The sequence below is a fragment of the Podarcis cretensis genome, assembly GCF_951804945.1.
Source record: "Podarcis cretensis genome assembly, chromosome: 11".
In the NCBI taxonomy this organism is placed as follows: Eukaryota; Metazoa; Chordata; class Lepidosauria; order Squamata; family Lacertidae; genus Podarcis; species Podarcis cretensis.
This window is the reverse complement of record NC_137180.1, coordinates 6,440,692-6,462,045: the sequence shown is the minus strand read 5'-3', so window position 1 is coordinate 6,462,045 and position 21,354 is coordinate 6,440,692. Positions and strand designations below refer to the sequence as shown.

The 21,354-nt window shown below is 42.5% G+C and overlaps 1 long non-coding RNA gene across 1 annotated transcript in view; it reads right to left on the bottom strand.

Annotated features, from left to right (window-relative positions):
- The window catches only part of LOC307227095, a 684,774-nt gene that overhangs the window by 78,375 nt on the left and 585,045 nt on the right, over positions 1 to 21,354 (bottom strand). The window lies entirely within an intron of this gene.

Here is a 21,354-nt window from a genome sequence, read left to right as displayed (position 1 = left end):
CTCATGGTGCTCAGTGCCTGCTTTCTGCATTAATAAAAATAAAATGAAAAAGGCAATCTGATTAAATTATGTGAACCTTTTCTTATGCCAGTGGAGCTTAACTAAGCAAACAGGAGCAGTGCGGCAAATCAGTGTTGGTTTATTAAAGATCAGAATTCAATATCTCAATGGTTGAAGAGCTTATGCCCCAACGTACTCCGTTGTTTAACTTTTCTGTGCTGAGGAAGTGAATGCCGTGGCACCGAGAGAAGTTTTGTCAGGACAGTAACACTTAACTGAAGTGGTGATGAACGACAAAGGAAGAGGTTGTACTGTCATCTGCATTGTTGTGAATGTGGCCACAGTTCTGCACAGACATGCTACAAGAAATGTTAGGTGTGGAAGTAGCTCCCCTTCCTTTCATGACTACTCCACATGACGGCCACATGCAGCCTTCAGGCTCAGAAGCCAAAAGGCTGCAATTGCCAGTTGCTTTGGAGCAATAGCTTCCCGGCTTCCCATATAGCAGGATGCTGGAGTTGAAGGACCACTAGTCTCATCTAACATGGCTTTTCTTAAATTCGTATAATCAACCCACCTGCATGGAATCATAGAGATGGAAGGTATATTGAGGGTCATCTAGTCCAACCGCCTGCAATTCTTTTTTTTTAAAAATAATATTTATTAGAATTTCAGATATTACATAAACCAAAAAAATAAAAAAATTTAAAAAATTCAACATTTACAATCCATGTTTTCAGTACCTTTTTTCCAGAACTTCCCCTTGCCTCCCCTTCTTGTATTCCCTGACCAAAAATTTGTTCAACAAGTTCTTCTCCCTAAATTTTTAACCTTAGTTTGTTATTATAATTCACTTTATATATCAACTTTTAACATATATACATCAATCATTATACTTAAAAACTTTTTCTAAGGTCGGCCCAGTTCTCCTTCCACGAATTCCCCATTTCAATACTAGTGACAACATAGAAAGAAAAAAAGATCAGAATATTTTAGTACACCTTTGGGTTTCCAAACCCCACCCTCCCTTCCCCGGTTTCGATCCCTAAGCCACTGTCCGTTAGTCCATCTGTTATCAGCCCGGCAGCCTCACATCTGAGGCCCTTAAATCTCTCTCAGTCCCTCTCTGCCGGTTTCTTTGAAAGTCTTTTATAATAAACACCAAGTCTCGGAGGGGCACTATCCCTATAATGTCCATGTTCCTTCCAGCCGGATCTCCATATTTAAAAGTTGAGCTCAAATCTTGATTCTCAATCCTTCCAAGTCCAAATAGCCAAAAGGTTCCATCTTTGACCTTGATCAGATTTGTAAAGCATAGGTCTTCAGATCTCCACAAAAGGAGATCCTTCCATTCCTCATTTTCCAATTCAAACCCAGTTTTTGTCATCCAATTCTTACTTTCTTTTATGTCCATCTTGACAGGCCTCCAGCTCTCCTTTGCCTTCTGCAACATTACAGCCCCTCCTTCCTGCTCCTCCTGCTCAAATTTTTTTTCCAGTTCAGCTGCAATTCAAGTCCCATCAGCCTAAGCTAGTATGGCTGATGGTCAAAGATGATGGAAGTTGGAGTCCAACAACATGCAGAAGGCCACAAGTTCTCCAATATATAGAAACTGAAGCATATGCAATAGTCAGGAATGATGGAAGTTGGAGAGTCACGATTCCCCAACAGGAAACAAAGCATACTCAGAGAAGAAGAGCAAAGTGCTGAAGGTAAAGAAAAAGTTGCCAAACTGACGTATGTGGCTCCAACAGCCATCGGTGAAGATTGAGCTCCCCTCACCCCTGGCTTACCCTGTAATTAATTCTGTTTTCCTGATACTTCTGACTGAATTCTCAGGGAAGGAAAAGCTTGGGTCGTGTGGAGAAAGAGCAATACTGTATTATGGAGTTATGTAAGTGTAATATACATTTCTATGTAAGAATGTTGTTCCATTATCAAACTGCTTTATGACCTGTGAATGCATGAAGGGAAAGTTTGGCCATTTACTGCAAACTGAAGCCTGGGAGATCCAATGTATTTTGGGGTCAGCAAACTTTTTCAGCAGGGGGCCGGTCCACTGTCCCTCAGACCTTGTGGGGGGCCGGACTATATTTAACAAATAAGTAAAAAATGAACGAATTCCTATACCCCACAAATAACCCAGAGATGCATTTTAAATAAAAGCACACATTCTACTCATGTAAAAACACCAGGCAGGCCCCACAAATAACCCAGAGATACATTTTAAATAAAAGGACATATTCTACTCATGTAAAAACACACTGATTCATGGACTGTCCGCGGGCCGGATTTAGAAGGTGATTGGGCTGGATCCGGCCCCTGGGCCTTAGTTTGCCTACCCATGGTATATGTGGTCTTCAGCTGGCAGACTACCAAGAAACTGCTAGGCTGATTGAAGAGATGACTTTGGGCCCTGTGGGGTTTTGCATTATGTCGAGTGGACATTAGAGATCATTCCCTTTATATGAGATGGTGGAATTAAAAGGTCAGACTGCGATGGATCCTTTTGTAGACATTCCATTTGTGCTTATTGGTCCCTAGTTAAAAACTAAGGAGTGTTTGGACTACCAGAACAAGATTTTTGATTGGTTAAAGGGTCATTTGTAAAGAGAATAAAATGGTAAGCACAGCACTGCAAACAGAGTAAGCAGCCAGGACACCAAACCTGAAATTACAGGAGGCAGAGTCGCTCTGCAGTAGTGCTCTTGCCTTAAAATGTCTCCTCTTTTTAAAGACAACAGCAACATTATCCAACAATTAATGAGAAAAGCAATTGTATTCAAACGTTTTCAAGTGGGGGAGATCTTGGGCTGGATTTCTGGAAAGCAAAAGAAGGTTTGCTATGAGAGGCTGCCCATAGTGTGGCGGATAGCTGGTTCTCATTTTTTATTTTTTTATTTTTAAAAAATGGAGTGCTCTTTTAATTTTAAAGAAATCAGTATGGATATGAAGATAGATGATGATATACAGATAGAAAGATAGAAAGAAAGAAAGAAAGAAAGAAAGAAAGAAAGAAAGATGATAGATGATAGATAGATAGATGATAGATAGATAGATGATAGATAGATGATAGATGATAGATAGATAGATAGATAGATAGATGATAGATAGATGATAGATAGATAGATTAGATAGATAGATAGATAGATGATAGATAGATAGATAGATAGATAGATGATAGATAGATGATAGATGATAGATAGATAGATAGATAGATAGATAGATGATAGATAGATGATAGATAGATAGATGATAGATAGATAGATAGATAGATAGATAGATAGATAGATAGATGACAGATAGATAGATAGATGATAGATAGATAGATAGATAGATAGATAGATGATAGATAGATAGATGATAGATAGATAGATAGATAGATAGATAGATAGATAGATAGATAGATGATAGATAGATAGATATAGATAGACAGTAAGTCTAGGTTTGATAGACAGGGAGACTAGGTTTGGAACTGCCCGAGAAAGATGCTAGATTGTTTTTGTATGCCACAACTGCTGCTAGAATTTTGCTGGCCAAATACTGGAAATTACAAGAAGTACCTTTTTTTTATGCTAAGATAATTTAAATTGAAATACTTGCAAGTAGCAGATTGGCCTAGGATTTAAATAAGTGATGTTATAGAATAATATATTTAAAGTTAAAATGAAAGGAAAGAAAGATGTTAACGGATTAAGTAAATTACATGTGAAAATAGTTTTGGAAAACTGTTACAATGGTATACATTGAAACTCAGCCTGGGGGAGTCGAGGAAGTCACCCAACAATGTAAAGAAAAATGGAACTATTATACTTAAGATTTATGTTTATTTGTTTGTTTGTTTATATATATGGAAAATCAATAATTATTTTTTTGGGGGGAAAAAACACACTTCAGCGGAAGACATCATGAGGGCTTTTCAAATCAGGAAGTGCAGACAGCTGAGTAAACTGCACAGACACATCACCCACATCTACCTCACAACAATAAGGTAAGTTGAAACCAGCACCCACCAAAATTACAAATAAATTGTTACAGAAAGTGGCAGAAAAATGGAAGTTTCTTTAGCAGGGGCAGAAGAGTTTTGGGAAATTGGAAGACAGGTTTCAGCACAGCCCTAGAAGACATGGAAAGAACACAGCAGCTCTGTAGTTGCCCACAAGAAGCAGGAAGGTTTTGGATTAAGTCATCTATTAAGCCTTCAAATAAATGGGAAGGATAAGATCAGGGTTGCTGGCTATTAGCAGCGGGAAGAGAACTAGGGCAAGGGAGTATGGTAGATACCTCTTTAAAGTAACTGTCACATTTTAAATCAAATATGAATAAGCAGGAATCCTGTGACAAACCCAAAGGTCATCTTCAGAGGCTCTCCTCCAGCTGCCCCACCAGATTTGTTGAGGCAGGTGGCTATTAAAGAGCAGCCTTTTAAAGTATGGGTGTCCCAGGTGTGGAACGCCCTCCTGAGAAGCTCACACAGCGCCTAGTTATTTATTTATTAAAATCTATATATTGCTTGATCATAATAAAACTTCTAAGTGGTTTACCTTGTGGTGTTTTCAATGCCTGGCCCCTTCCAACTCTACAATTCTGTGATTCCCCCCAGCTTTTCAATTTTAAAAAACATGTCTGAGTGTGCTTTAGACCTTGGGCACTGCTGGTTGCAGCCTGGTTTATTCAGATGTTGTTTAAGCTGGTTTTAAATTAGATGTTATATATTTTATATTTTATGGTTCACTGTTGCTGTTTTCTAAAAAAAAAAGTTTTGCACCTCCCAGGGAGCGTACTGTAATTGGGTGGCAAAAAAATGTTGTAAGAAAATGAAAGAAAAGCTAACAATTCTATTGCTGTGGAAGTTGAGAAGTCGCTTGCCCAGTGAGGCAGCTAGTCTGCTGCCGGGGGCATTGCTGCTGTGTACCAGGAGGGCGAAGGGTGAGGTAGTGGTGAGGTCAGGGCTGTGCAGGGACAACAGCAGTGCCCCTTCCAGTGGATGAGCTGCTCCTTCGTAAGTGTTTATGGGCAGATTCTATGCCCTCATAGCTAAAACTGATCCACCCTACTAGACTGGTCCCTTCTTGCCATGTTAGAAAAATTTAGAACAGGGAAAAGCCAAACGGTTGCTGAATATAGACTGTCTGCTCTACAGTGATGATGACAGAGCGCCTGTCTATAAATTATCCTTGCTTAAATGCCAAAGCATTAACACCACCCAGAAGTCAGTCAGTCTTTATTTTCAGCTTTTGCCATCATAATATGAGTAGATTAGATTCACACCCAGAAAAACCTGGCAAGCAAACCGGGTCGGTGAAATGAAGTCACGGACATGCTTTATAGCTATTTTTGATTGTACATGAATACTGATATGGATCTTTCCTTGCTAGCACCTGTTCTCATTCAAAAGCCTACATATTCATGTTCCCAGCAGGAGCTGAGCTTAACACTGGTGCTAAGTAAACAGCCTATTACTAGTAAAAAGTGCGGCTGGTGGTGATGACCTTTCATGATGGCATCAGTGCACATTTAGCCAGTATCCCCATATCTAGCCTGGCAGGCATTGTGCAGAAGATGTTGACAAAAGGGCTGCAACAGTAGCTATGTCACAATAATATTAATACAGCATAGGAGCCTGTAATTTATTCCCCTGAAATGGTTGTGTAATAAACGCCAACATAGTAAATCACTCATTTCAAGGGTCAAGGTGACCGCAAGTATGCAGTCTTATATTGCAACCCAAGAGAAACTATTCTCATTCCACAGAAATGCCTGAAGCCGTTAAACCAATCTCCCTCTGGTATCCAAACCTCTTTGTGGAAAAAGATAGATCTTGCTGTTCAACTTTCCCCAAAAATAAAAATAAATGGCTGATTAGTCTTTATTTGCAGCAATTGCCATCATAACAGAAATAAGCTCAGTGGTAAATGTTGATGTGCAGGAGCTCATCTTAGCAGCTTCCAAGAGTTATTCTCAAAGAGGGCCCCAAAATGCAAGCAGCTGTGTTGACTATATTTACAGAAATCACACAATTACATATAAAGTAATAATTACAAATCTTAACACACCTCTCCAGTTCTGAGAGCTGGACTGGAAACTTTTAGATAATCAAAAATGAATCTCTTACATTACAGCAAAAAAAGTATTATATGTCTTGGAATATGTTTTATTTGGTAAAAAATAACCATAATTTAATATACAGCAGCTCACAAAACACACTGTATAAAATTAAGTCCTGAGTATGCAAAATACATATCTTGCTTTCTGGTAGTATTGAATTAAAGGCAACAGTCAATGATGCTTCGGCTCTTGTTCTGCTTTCTCAGTGGAAAATTTCTTGGGCTCTTCAGTTGTCCATTCTTGTAAGCAAATTTTGTTCTGGAAAGTAAATGGGAGATGAAAAATAATTTTCTCCTCAGGGAGGTGTAACTGCTGGAAATGAGGTGATAATAAAAGGGCAATTACCGTTTGTTATAAATGGGCCATCCCTTTGAATTATTTATTTATTTAAAGTATTTTATATCTTGCCTTTCTGACTGCACATGAGTCCCTCACAAACTGTTCAAGTCAACAACCAACACACAACAAATAAGTAAAACACAACTGAAAGAAATCTGTTTATCTAAGACATGCAAAGCAGCAGTTTTTAAAACACCAAGATTTGCCCTCACATATCACCCAAACCAAAAAGGTTCTCAGGGCAGAAGTGTTTTTAGCCTTACTTGGAACTACATCTGTGAGACAGCCAAAGGGCCCTGCAGAGTCCAGTTGCTCCTGCCAGCCACATAACAGGACCTCTCCAGATGACCTCAGATCAAAAGCAGACTCATGTGGTAGGAATAGGAGGCAGTTCTTTAGACATCCTGATCCTAAGCTATTCAGAACAACCAGCACTTTGAATTGAGCCCAGAAACGCACTAAAAGCCAGTGCAAACAATGCAATCCTAGGGTCCCAGCTTGATGTAATTAGGGGATGGGTAACCATGGCCAGATTTGCTTTCTTCAGGCACTTGGCACACCAGTCACAGCTGGCAAAGGCACTCTTGACCACAGCTGATCCTGAAAACTCAGGAGCAAAGCTGGTTCCAGGAGCCCCTGCATCGTAGGAGTGCAGTCCTGCCCAAAACATTGTATTCCCATTGGCAGATCACCATTGCTGACTAAAAAATACTTTGGTCTTGTCTAAACTTCCTTTTACTTGACCACATCAAACCAATTATGAAACCCTATTCATTCAATATCCCCAGTGCTTTTTTCTGGGGGGTCGCTGGGATACGTATACCCCTAAACATTTTATGAATCTAAGTTTGGCCTCATTGAGGGGCAGTGTTTTAATATGAGTAGGAAAATTGAGAGTATCCCTAAACATTTTTTTAGGAAAAAAAGCACTGAATATTCTTATGTAGGCCATTGAAACAGGACCATGCTTTTACCTAGTCCCCAGTTTCGTGTCTCCTTCTTCCAGCTTCTCTGTTATATGTGTTTGTTTTTTTGCAGGCACGCCCACACTTTCAATGTATGAGCAGCTGCTCATGTGTAGGGGCACCATACGACCACGACACTTATGCCACTGAGTGCCCTGGTTGCAGCTGAGTGTCTTAAATGCATGGAGCCCCTGCAAACATGCAGCCATTGGAGGAGTGCAGCCCCTACTCCAGATTAAGTACAGCAATGCCTCCCATGCTAGTACTGTATATTCAGTGCTTTAGTGATTTAAATCATCAGCTGAGAATATCCCCAGCCTCCTTGGACTGGGATGAAATAGAGAAATACAGCTCTCTGTCATCCACATGGTAGTGACAATACATTCCAAATTTCCAAGTGACCTCTTTCACTATGGATGTTTAAGTAGCATGGGAGACACAATAGCTCAGCTGGATTCAACCAAAGGCCTATTTAGTTCACCATTCTGTTCCCACAGTGGCCAGCCAGATATCCATGGGAACAGAGTGATGTCCTGGGCTAGAGGCCTCCTCCTTAGATGAATGAAGAAATCCCCCTGCCCAAGTTGTATTATGAACAGGTTAGTTGGTTTTAACATGCATAGATATTGTATATCTAGCTCATCTTAGAAGGTCAGTGATTTATTTGGCTAACTGGCTGGAGAAAAGCCCTTCAGTAAGTCTATAAACCCTAGACCAATATGAATGTAATAAACCACTTCAATAAGACACCTAGAAAACTGTAAGTCACAGTTTTTAATACCGTAATTCACAGTATTTAATCTGCAAAACCTATGGTTTAACAGTAGAACTGAGGAAGAAGAGCTAAGTCTAGTGTTATTAGGCATTATGTTGCACTTGTGAATGTCATGCATACCTTGAGATATACATGGGGCAAATGTCCATATCTCAGAAGTGTTGTTGGACCAAATAGCAATCTTATTTGCCTCAGCTGAGTTACTTCTTAACAAGTAAATAGTAAACAAGTTCATCGTTGGCAAGTTCTGCCACCACAGCTGGTCTGGCAGTGGAGGTAGAAATGGGACATATCAGTGGTTCATTGTGGAAGGCCGTGGATCTGCGAGATGCTAAATGCCTCAGTCCCGGATAACCTTCCCCAAGTAGACCTGGAGCTACTCCAGCCCTGTAGCTGTCGTAGTCAATGGGAGGGGCAGGGAGGTTTTATTAAAAGCTGCTCCTCCCATGTTATGTTCCGGCCACAGCAATTTGGCACAGGGCACTGGATGTGGAGGTTGCTCTGTGAAACTCCCTATGAGGTTTCCTTGTATTTCTGAATCAAATTCCTTTTCTGCAGAGCTAATAAGTCCACAATGACATTGGCTTTCTTTCTTCTTGATTCCTCCCCACCTCCTGTTTCACAGACAGCAGCATTTCCTTTTGCGTGGCTGTTGGAAGTGACATTGAGGACTCCTGTGAGTCTGACATGATAAACACAGCCTAGTTTACCCTGGAAATGACTGATGAGACGAGGTCAGAGTATTCACCCACTGTAACATATCCATCAGGCCAGCGGCTGCTTTTGCCTCTTGTCTAAGCAACGGAAAGCATAATAATCAGGCACTGCTGTAACTTGTTCAACTGTTCAGTTGTCAGTTACAGTTATTACTATAATTTAAAATAGGTATTTAAAATAATTGCACTGAAGGACTTGCAACTAGCACCTGGCAACACCACAAGTATATGCTTGCCGGTGGATTTCATTTTTGTTAGTCTATCATCATTAAATTACAATATAACATGTGAGTGTGTGTGTATGTGTGTATAGTCTTCTCTAGTTGTTTTTTAAAGTACATTTTCTCTAACAGATATCTTCTCACCACTTCCCTCCTTTTCTGCTGGAGAAAAGCACTTTAAAAATAACAAAATTGGATAACACCAAAGCAATTTAAAAATACACAGAGACAGCTACTATATGCAATTTGGCAACACTTGGTCAAAATTTATTCCTTATGGCCAATAAAATCAGTAATTAGCATCAGTAGTTTGTTAGGGAGTGAGGCCTAAGAAGGCGCCATCTTTGCTGTTTTTAGTGACTGGGTTCCATCTGAAGCCTTGGAGTCATCACTGTGATCACCTTGGTGCCCTCAAAAGGTCTCCTCAAAATCCTCAGTGCACAAGAGACTGTTTTTCCTCCTCAGTTCCTGTTTACACTGACTTGCCCTCTCCTACATTGAACCCAGTGCCGGATTTACTTATAAGCTACACAAGCTATAACTTATGGCCCCACTATCTTGGGCCCCCCCAAAAAACTTTTAGGAAAAAAACTGGTTGTACATTTCCAAAATATAAGATAAAAAAACAAATAAAACAAAACCAACATACAGCAACAGTGTTTTGTGTTGTGTAGGCTCCTATGATGTAAGTAATGGGCCCCAACGCCCTAAAATATCTCTGGTTTGCTCATATACAGTGGACCCTCCGGATATGAATTAAATTTGTTCCAGAGGGCCGTCTTCATCCTGAAAAGTCTGTAGGCAGAGGCACCACTTCTGCGCATACGCGCACGGCGAAGCCCAGAAGTATACACTTCCGGGTTTGCCACGTTTGTAACCTGAAAGTTACGTATCCAGAGTGGTACATAATACATTCTGCATGGACTGGTTGCATGGCAACATGTGCAAATGGCTTGAGATACCTATTAGGTCCATAAATTACCATATAGCATATATTCAACACAAAAAACAGCGACAATTTGTTGTTGACAAAGGACAGCTGGACCTGAGGGCCTCATCAAACCTAAATCTGGCCCTGTTTGAACCCTCAGGTATGTCCACATTTCATTGGCTGCCAGGACCAGATACCCTCCATCCATTTCATTCTGAACAGAGGAGAGCTGCTAAAGGGTTGGTGCATTTCATACCCTGCAACAATTTGAAGCCAAAATATGGAATGCCATCTTCCTGGAAACCACCTTCCAATTTTTTATCGTGAGAGCACGGAGGCCATGATCTCATATGAGTAGGACCTATGGCACATTCACTAAATTCCAAATCTGGGCACTGGCTTCCAAATATTGGTGCATTTTGGAGGAGAGTTTTTTTGGGAAATAATTTTTTTTAAAAAAAAACTGAATTGCAGAGAATAACTAAAATGAGAACTGGGCAGAGGGCAGGGAAATTATTTACACTCTGAAGCACTTGCTATACCCACCCACCACTTTTTCCCCGAGTGCTCAAAACATTCCCTATATTGTCTCAGTAATCTTACTTAGGTCATCATATAATGGTCCTGCAGTAAAGCAACCGGGGGACGAAGAGGAAAAGGAGCTAATACATAAATAATGGCCAGCCAGCAAGTTTGTGGCTAAAGTGTGATTTAATTGGGGACACTCTGGTTTCTAGCACACACTCTCAACCATACCTCTATACCAGCCCATTGAAGGCAATGGAAATTGGTGGAACCCAACCTCAAAATCTCATCTGTGAGTAAATCCTATTGAAAGCAACGAAGCCCACTTAGAAATAATTCTACTACAGACTGAGGCCTTGACATTTCTGCAAGCACGTACACAGTGTTAACCCTTTTAAAAGAAACATGAAAATGAATTCCGTGGAAAAAGGGGGAGAGGGAAACAGAACCGCATATTACATGAATATATTTATAGCACTCGACTGCGAGGCCTTTAAGAGGCCTGCGTTGTTCAGATGCAATCAGAAGCAAAGTGAAGGATTGTTGAGGATGATTAAGGGTGTTTTATTTTAGATTGATAACTGTAAAGATGGGGCTCAGGAGTGGGAGGGAGAGCAGGGAATCATTGTGTGTGCTTGCTTGACATCACTGACTTAACGTTTGCATTTTCGACCCTCTCCTGCCTAATAACATCATGTAGTAAAATAAAGGGTCCGTTCTGGAGGTAATTGTTATGTGGGGGAATATAAACAAGCCCCATTCTACTGTATATTTACCATGGCGCATATTTACGAGTGGGGCTTAATTAAAAGTCGGGAACACTGGAGCTATTTTTTAACTAGATGCCTATTATCTGGTGTCAAATGCTTGGTTTTAATCACGCATTTTATATCATCGTGACCCAGATCACTGCCTGTGACATACGAGATAGCGTGTTGCCTTTCCAGAGAAGACGTAGCTGAGCTTGATGGATGTATTCTCATTCCTAACCTCATTACTACTGGCTTCCCATCCATCTAATAAAATGCTATGATAGAGAGTGGGAAGGTGCTATAAATCATAATATTCCAGCCGCTTCCAGCAGATTCATTAGAAATGCTGACTATATATCTCGCAAACAGAAAGTCAACACACAAAGTAGGTTGCTGTGGCTGTTTGCTTGTGCCAGAATCATCTTCTCTGACTCTGCCTCCAATTGAGTTTGGATTTGTTTTTTAATGGTAAAGATGCTATTTAATGAAGTTCTGGGTGATGGGCTACTTTGACCTGATTAACCCAGTAAATTGCCAGGAAACTGTTGGTTTTAAGCTGTGTTACAGCCTGTTATTATCTTAGTTTAGCAAAGACACAATATCATTGTTACCTGAAACCTCCCTACCACCACCCGCTGCCTCGTGGGACATTTCCTATTCCCCCTCTTTATCAAGAAAGAAACTTATTTCCCATTGAACATTGTCAGGGTAGTAGCAGGGCTTATGGGTAAAGGGAAGCTTTCAGTTGTGCTCCCTTTGTTCTGTGAAGTCAAAAGCAAAGAGCCTATCAAAGGGTAAAGTATTCCAGACCTGTGTCTGAAGCTGCAGGACCAAACCAGCTGTGATGCCTGAAGCACAGCCTCTAAATCAGCTCCGGGGTCAAGTCGTGTTTCCTCTCTTGGGTTTGCTTTGGAGGAGTGAGGGAGTGTTCACATGCTATAAAAAGGTAACAAGAGCTGTGATCTTTAGAAAAGGTAGAGGTCAAAAGAGGAAGATGGAACATAAAGAAGAGAGAAAAACGAGAAGCAAGAGCTCTCTCTCTCTCTCTCTCCACCCCGCTCCACACTGCAAAATGCAATGGCCTATGGGTGATACCATCCCAGGTGTTTTTAGAAGACTCCATGCTTCTGCTCGCATTGCACAAAGCTGCTGGATGAACAGTTGCTGACTGGGAAACTTAATCAGCCCTGAGAAATTGAAAAGTCAAGAGCTTTAGAAAGAATATCCCCCTAAATAGAGAAAGCCCTTGGCCCCTTACTCTGGCATCCAGAGAACCTGGATGGTCCAGTCTTCCATTTATTATATATTACATTTCACATGTACACTGCAAAACATCATAATTTTTTCTTTGGTTTTCTTCAACTCCCCCCCTCCCCCGTTTTCCATGGTGTTTTTAATTTCTCCCTTTGCTGCACCTTATCTTCTCTCTCTGTTATCATAACCACCATACAATAATCTCTAATTCCTTCCATTGCTCATAGTTCAAATCCTGCTCACAAATTCATCATATTATAATATTTCTTTAAATATTTAGAAAAAGGTTCCTATTGTTCCACAAAGCAATCCTTGCTTGGTTCTCTTATTTTTGCTGTTGTTTTGCCAATTCCACATAGTTTATCACTTTATTTATCCATTCTTCTTTGGGGGGTACGGACTTCTTCTTCCTTCCATTTTTGTGCATAAAGAATCCTAGCTGCTGTCATTACATACATAAACTGTTTAATCATCTTTTTTAGAACTTCTGTCCCTACAATCCCTAAGAGAAAAGCTTCACGGTGTTTTCTGTTGTTTTTTGTATAATCACTTTGAACATCTTTTTTATCTCACCATATATCATATCCCAAAATACCCTCGCTTTCTTACAAGTCCAGTGTCCAGTCAAGGTTTTGGTGCCCCATATCAATGCTCCACTTGGGCAAGTGAAAAATGCCAATATCACAGGCTGCACCATGTGGCTGACTTCCCATTTAAATGGGGCTCTTGGGTGCTAGCTACACTAATAGCAGGGCAAAGAACTGTGGGCCTAGGGAGCTACCTGCTGGTATCCTAATGTGTGTAACACCTGGGGGCTCAGTTGAAACATGAAACCAGGGCTTCAAATGCCCCATTGGTAGCCAAGTTCAGCTTCACCCCTGCCCTCCAGAAGTATGCTTATACTGAGCCTTGGTGTCTAATTTTGAGACTGTTCCAGGACCAGGACCCTTGTGAATGTACGTCTTCCTGGGAAATGCTGACAGCAGGCTTTCTTTGCTTTTGTGTGTGTGTGTTTGTGTGTCTTTTTCTGTGCCTCAGTTCCTAATTCTAAGTCTGTGATAGGGATGTGGCAATGCAGAAGACTTTAAAAGCATGCTATACTGCTCTTAAGCTACTCTGTACTCTTTATCTGAAGCTACTTTGTACCTCAGAGCATGTGATTTGGGAGAAGAGAACTGAGGACATTTTAATTAAGCTGAATACAAGAAAGAAGACCTGCCAATTAAGGATTTCCTAGATCATCATGGCCAGCTGTGTGGATGTGCCTCAATATGTCTCAATTCCCCTTTAATAGGAAGTGCCCCCGTATCGTTTCTTACTGGATAGTGTAACTATTGGGCGGTTCTTTATCAGGAACTCTATCTGGTAGTTGTGAGCTTTGAGCTTACTTGCCTGGCGCACTCTCTGGTGTGCTTGCTTGCTCCACTGAATGTATTCAGACTTCTCATTTCCATCTGTTTTGGGCAACCATTATGACGTCAGGTGATAGACAGGTGGGCAGCCCCACTCTCCTCCCAAAGTTGGCCTGTGGAGTAAGGACTCAGCCTGCTGGACTCTCCTTTAAGTTCAGGCACAGTGGTATATCTTGACTATTTGGCATTGGGATGCAGAAGCTATTTGGAGTTTGGGGAAGAGTGGGGAAGACTGTCTTATGTCTGAAGCAGTGCTTTTTTTCTAGAAAAAAAAAGATACTAGTATTCACCATGAAATTGTTAGAGTAAGTGCCACACTTTTAACTAGTGCTTTTCTTCTAGAAAAATATATATGTCAGTACTATGTACCCTTGAGTACCCCATTGGTCTTAAGGCTGTGGGCCATATGGGGGGTAAAATCTAAGATACGGCTTTGGCGATAACATCTCTTCTCTTCGATATAGAACTACATGTTTTAACACACCATTTCTGTCAAAAGCAAGATGAGAAGCACTCCTTGCTATGGTAATCACTATGATAATTGGTAATACGGTATAATCAAATCCTTCAAGGAAACATTCTAGTGATGATACGGTTCATAATAAGCTCTGTTCTTGCTCCATATGCAGAGAGGCTGTGACAAGCTATATTTTCCAAATTGGGCTGTCAGATCCAGCTTCCCAAAATATTATTTGCATATATTTGCATGTTATCTATTTAGCATTTGTGCAAACTGCTCTTTCTCACTGAATAGTTTTCACATTTTAAAATTTGCAATATGTTTGTGTGTAAGAATAAACCTGGTGAGAAATTTTACACGAAAGTCTTATGAACTGCATGACACTATGGCAGGATTGTAGATTTGGGCCACAAACCAGAGAGCAACCTTAGAGACAACAGTGGTTCCTTGGGCACACAGTGAGACTTTGAAATTTCTTCTTGAACAAGGAGCCTTCGTCCTCACTCCTTGTTGCAATGGAAATTGCACTCAAAGTTTGTCAAAAATTGGCTTCCTAAACCTAGCTGCTGACGAGAAAGAAATCAAATCAGATGCTCCATTGGGCATATGGAGTTTGTTGCATGGTCTGGATTGTGGTCATTATCTAATTCACAAACTTGTGCTGTGTTTATAGACGTGTGTGTGTGTGTGTGTGTGTGTGTGTGTGTAAAAAGCTGAACTGGGTAACCTGTGGTCCTCGAGAAGTTGCCAGGCTACAACTCGCATCAACTCTGACCATTGGCTATGCTGGCTGGGGTTGATGGGATTCAGAGCCCAGTGACATCTAGAGGTAAGCTACTCCTGCCATAAAGGAACAAATGTCAGTTATATTTAAGCATATAAATCTTGGCTGCAATGAACAGCCTATTTACTCCAGAGTATCCTAAGGAATGGGATGCAGGTGGTGCTGTGGTCTAAACCACAGAGTCTAGGGCTTGCCGATCAGAAGGTCTGCGGTTCGAATCCCCGCAACTGGGTGAGCTCCTGTTGTTCAATCCCGGCTCCTGCCCACCTAACAGTTCAAAAGCACACCCAAAAAGTGCAAGTAGATAAATAGGTACCGCTCTGGCGGGAAGGTAAACGGCGTTTCCGTGCGCTGCTCTGGTTGTCATGCTCGCCACATGGCCCGGAAGCTGTCTGCGGACAAACGCCAGCTCCCTTGGCCAGTAAAGTGAGATGAGCGCCGCAACCCCAGAGTCATCCGTGACTGGACCTAACGGTTAGTGGTCCCTTTACCTTTATCCTAAGGAATGTAAATGGTGCTCCTGTGCACTTAAGTCAAGGATGGGTTGCAGCTTTGAAAATACAAATCCAGTTGAATTAAGACTGTATTGCATAAGTTGGATAACTTGGGAAGCAATGGATTATATCTGTAGATTGTGGCCATTTTCCCTGTCTGAAGGCAGTCCAAGCCATTAGGGTACAGTGGTGCCCCGCAAGACGAATGCCTCGCAAGACGGAAAACCTGCTAGACGAAAGGGTTTTCCGTTTTGGAGGTGCTTTGCAAAACGAATTTCCTATGGGCTTGCTTCACAAGACGAAAATGTCTTGTGAGTTCCTGCGGTTTTTTTCCCTTCCCCCCCCCTTTTTCTAAGCCGCTAAGCCGCTTATCTGCTTATCCGCTAAGCCGATAAGCTGCTAAAAGCCGCTAATAGCGCTAATCCGCTAAGCCGTCAATGGGCTTGCTTCGCAATACGAAAAAACTGCTAGACGAAGAGACTCGCGGAACGGGTTCTTTTCGTCTTGCGGGTTCTTTTCGTCTTGCGAGGCACCACTGTACATGAGTCTTGGCCCTGCCCAAGCATTTTCCTGTTACTTAGCCACCACAATACATTTTTCAGATTTGGGGAAATGACTTTTGGGGCCACAGCTAAAGTGCCTACTGTATGTAGGGAATGACTAGTAGCAGGCTGTTGGGTAAGCCTCCTCAGTGCTGATTATTAGCACAAACATCTCATTCATCAACTGGATAGGCTGGTCATGGCTGGTTGCAGTGTACTGAAAGAGATCTTTTAAAAGTATAGATAATTTCTACATCATGAGATGTATGGAAGAGAGAGCGCTTCTCTTCTATGTTTGCAGAATGAAAATGAAATCAGTTGTAAAAGGCCAGGCAGAAAAGCTTCTACTGAGGCTGCATTGTATTCCAATTTCCTGGTTGTGGCAGAGATTTATTAAAAAATAAAAAACCTGTTGCATTAAAATAGTATTTTGCATAAACTGTAAGATATGGGTGTCTCTGGAAACATGAGATGTTATGAGCTTTTAGGAGTATTCTAGAGTGTAGTATCATGACCAGCAACCATATAATATAGTCTAAAAGATTCAATAGTGTATTAAAATAAAGTAACACCAGGTACAACCCATTAGTGGTTATCGTTTGTCCATAAAAATATCTGCTAAGTACTTGTTTGATACTGTTAGTTTGATTCAAAGTGCAGACGTATACAGGGTGCCAAGAATGCTTTACTGTTTAAAAAGCGTGCTTTAAAAAGTGAGGAAGTTGGGTTTATTGAATACGAAGTATACTGTACTGTTTTGCTGAATTTCTTAACCAAGAGTTGAAAATGGATTTTTGTATATTTAACAACAAAAATGTGTAATAAGGCAAAGATTTGGAACCTTTTCCAGTCCAAGCTATCCAATCTCTTCTGGGGACCACATGCCACTGATGGACAGGGCCAGAGATAAAAGTGGTTGTGTCCAGACCTACCTTTCAGGCAATGCAAAAGTACACACACACGCCCATTCTGGAGAAATCCAGCAAAGCAAGGGGGCATTATTACAACTCAAGGACGCATCAGAGCCAGGCAAAAGCATTTGATGACGGGAAAGGGAGTGTGCATGACCTAGAATGCTGGGTTAGGTTCATAGCTTTGGTCCTTAAATAAAGTGAACAAACTGAAAGTTTTGTTCACGAGGGCTCCCTGAACCCCTGGATAAGTTTTTTGGAGGGGCGTAAGTAGCTGCAACATTTACCATGACCTGAGTGAAATACTAAAAGAAGAAGCTTTATAACGTAGGGGGGCAACTTGAGAAATTCCAGGTACCTTCTGACACATAGCCATTCTACATTTCACTTTCATGTCCATCATTACTCACAGGCTGTGTCAGGGACTGGGCAGGGAGGAGGAAGAGGATAGATTTACAACAGGGCTTTGAGGGAGGTTGCAGCTCAGAGGTAGATGAGGGGGAAAGCTGGGAAATCATGAGAAAACCAGGACAACACCCAGCTGCCACGTTGTCATTAGAAAGCATCCCAGACCCTCCATCTCCCAGAACCTGGCGAGCCTTAAAAGTAGGAGAGCAAAGAACTCAAAGACAGAGGGCACGTAGCAACACCCATAGAAGTGGCAAATGAGGAAGTGAGAGAGACAGGAGCGGGGTGGAGATTCACTCGGGACAATGCCATTATCCAAGAGGCTAGGTTCTATAGCCTCCCTCTGTAAATAATGAAATAAAAAAAGGACAGTAAAAATTTTTTCCCTTGTCTTTACACTTTCCTGGGCAACCAGCCGGGAGCCGCTGACAGCATTCTGACAGGCTGTAGGGACAGCTCACATTTGACAGGTGAGCCTTGTGACGTGGTGGCAATACTTAAGAGTTCCATGCTGTTTTTAGCTAAAAGAGTTAATCTGGGACCCAGATTCAAATCCCCAAGTTGGAACCCTTGTGAAGCTCACTGGGTAACTTGTGTCTCTCATTTTAACCTACTTTACATGACTCTTGTGACAGAAACAGGGAAATGTTGAATGCCACTCTTGAGTATGTTGGGGAAAGGTGGGAGTTAAAATATGGTTACCAGATTTTTTTCAATGAATCTGGATCCGGGGACACCTCCCCCCCTTCTTCTTTTTTTTGAAGCTAAGTAGCAACAGGTAGTCAGTAGTGGTGATGGTGAGGCAAAAAACCCTGGGCCCAAGCACACATACGTATTGTATAAAGGCACAAAGCCCTTCTTTCGCACCCTGTGAAACATAAATGCACAGAGTTTTTTAAAAACTGGGCAACGGCTGCCTGCCCGCGACTCCTGAGCCTCCCCCGATCAGTCAAAACAAAGGGGGAAGGGGGCAGGAGATCACACAAGATATATGCACAAATACAAGATGGGTGACACCTGGCTTGAGAGCAGTACATGTGAAAAGGATCTAGGTGTCTTGGTTGACCACAAACTTGACATGAGCCAACAGTGTGACGCGGCAGCTAAAAAAGCCAATGCAATTCTGGGCTGCATCAATAGTATAGCATCTAGATCAAGGGAAGTAATAGTGCCACTGTATTCTGCTCTGGTCAGACCTCACCTGGAGTACTGTGTCCAGTTCTGGGCACCACAGTTCAAGAAGGACACTGACAAACTGGAACGTGTCCAGAGGAGGGCAACCAAAATGGTCAAAGGCCTGGAAACGATGCCTTATGAGGAACGGCTAAGGGAGCTGGGCATGTTTAGCCTGGAGAAGAGGAGGTTAAGGGGTGATATGATAGCCATGTTCAAATATATAAAAGGATGTCACATAGAGGAGGGAGAAAGGTTGTTTTCTGCTGCTCCAGAGAAGCGGACACGGAGCAATGGTTCCAAACTACAAGAAAGAAGATTCCACCTAAACATTAGGAAGAACTTCCTGACTAAGAGCTGTTTGACAGTGGAATTTGCTGCCAAGGAGTGTGGTGGAGTCTCCTTCTTTGGAGGTCTTTAAGCAGAGGCTTGACAGCCATATGTCAGGAGTGCTCTGATGGTGTTTCCTGCTTGGCAGGGGGTTGCACTCGATGGCCCTTGTGGTCTCTTCCAACTCTATGATTCTATGATTCTATGATTCTATGACACATCATATGGGGACTTCTGGCGAGGACAATGGCAGGCGCCAAGGCAGCAAGCAGCTCCTGAAGCCAGCCAGAGCCAACTGTGCTACCAGGCTGGCTCCGGGCTGCTGAGGCTGCCGCCGCCATGTTTCCTGGGGACAGATTTGCAAATCTGGGGACATTCCAGGGACGGAATTTGTCCGGGGACAGATTTGCAAATCCGGGGACTGTGCCCAGGAACCGGGGACATCTGGTAACCCTAAGTTAAAACATGTGATAATTAGACTGGGGTAACAACAAATATGCCTGTTGTCTTTGTCCATGGAGTTTTCTTGGCAGGGATCCTGGAGTGGCTTGCTGGTTCCTGCTCCAGGTGGATGGGAAAGATGTTGGGAAAGATTGAGGGCACAAGAAGAAGGGGACGACAGAGGACGAGATGGTTGGACAGTGTTCTCGAAGCTACCAGCATGAGTTTGACCAAACTGTGGGAGGCAGTGGAAGACAGAAGTGCCTGGCGTGCTCTGGTCCAGGGGGTCACGAAGAGTCGGACACAACTAAACGACTAAAAAACAACAACAACAACAACAACAACAACAACAACAAATATAGCAACTTTCAGTGTAAAGCATGTTGCATATTGTAGGAAAGCAGTTCTTTTTTAAATCTAGAGCCAGGGTGCGTATTTCTCTCCACTGAATGCACATCGACACTCTACCTCAGTATCATCCTACCCACCCATAAGTTCTTGTGCTTCAGCCACATGGTATAAGAAGCTAATATGAAATTGAGTTTGGGAATCAGTCTTTGAGGGATTTAGGGAGGGAAAGGGTTTGCTTTTCAAAGATCTGAGCATGTGGGTAATCAGAATTCTCCTTATTTGCATGCTTTCCCCATTCACTCCTGCCCTGTAAATTTCCCCTGAGTTCCTCAGGCTTTGTTTCCTTATAACTTTTTATGTCCCTGCTAGGAATTTCTACTCCAGAAAGCACCAGGGATTTCCCCTGAATTCACCAAACTGGGATCCTTTGAAACAGTTCCTCTATAGCAGAGGTCAGCAAACATTTTCAGCAGGGGGCCGGTCCACTGTGCCTCAGACCTTGTGAGGGGCTGGACTATATTTTTTTTTTGGGGGGGGGAGAATGATGCAAGAGCACTATGAGCCCTGATGGCTGCTTACCTGTGTCTTGTGAGCAGTAGGGGCTGGCGGCGGCGGAGGAGGAACGATGAGTAGCACGCGAAAGGGCTCCAGAGAGGGGCTGCTTAAAATGGCGGCCGCTTGAGTGCTGCTGGTGCTGCTGCTGGCACCAACAAAGCCCAGCCCCCTTCCTCCTCTAGGCGGGGCGGGGAGAAGCCAGGAGGAGGGAGGGAGAAGGCGCCACCGCCGTGTGAGGGAGAGGGAATGAACGTGCGTGCTGGTGATCCACGTGGTGATTCCTGGACCGTCCGTGGGCCAGATCCCAAAGGCAATTGGGCCTGATCCAGCCCGCGGGCCTTAGTTTGCTGACACATGCTCTATAGCATAAGCACTGACTGTCACTTTGATCAATTACTCAGATCATCTTGATTTTCCAGGTGATAACAGCACAAATGTCGGCAAAATCTGCCCAGCCACAGCATTGCAAGCTCTCTTTGCCCATTGCAGGACTTGTTTTGGCTGTGCAAAGCCAGAAAATAAGCTCTTCTGAAGCTCTTCCATTTTTCAGGAGCACTGGAACCCCTTCTGACTACTCATCTCTTCTAAACCCGATTCCTTACCAAATGCAAAAGTGACAGCACGAGGATCGTCCAGCACTATTGACAACCTGGAAGGATGTTCAAGTGCACCTTCAAAGTGGCTTTAATGACCTGTAGCCAAAAGGGTCCCCTCGTCACTTCCAGCTTGGAGAAGTGAAATCCATTATCTGAATACAGCTCTGATTACCGTATTTTTCGCCCCATAGGACACACTTTTCCCCCTCCAAAAATGAAGGGGAAATGTGTGTGCGTCCTATGGGGTGAATGCAGGCTTTCACTGAAGCCTGGAGAGCGAGAGGGGTCAGTGCGCATGGACCCCTCTCGCT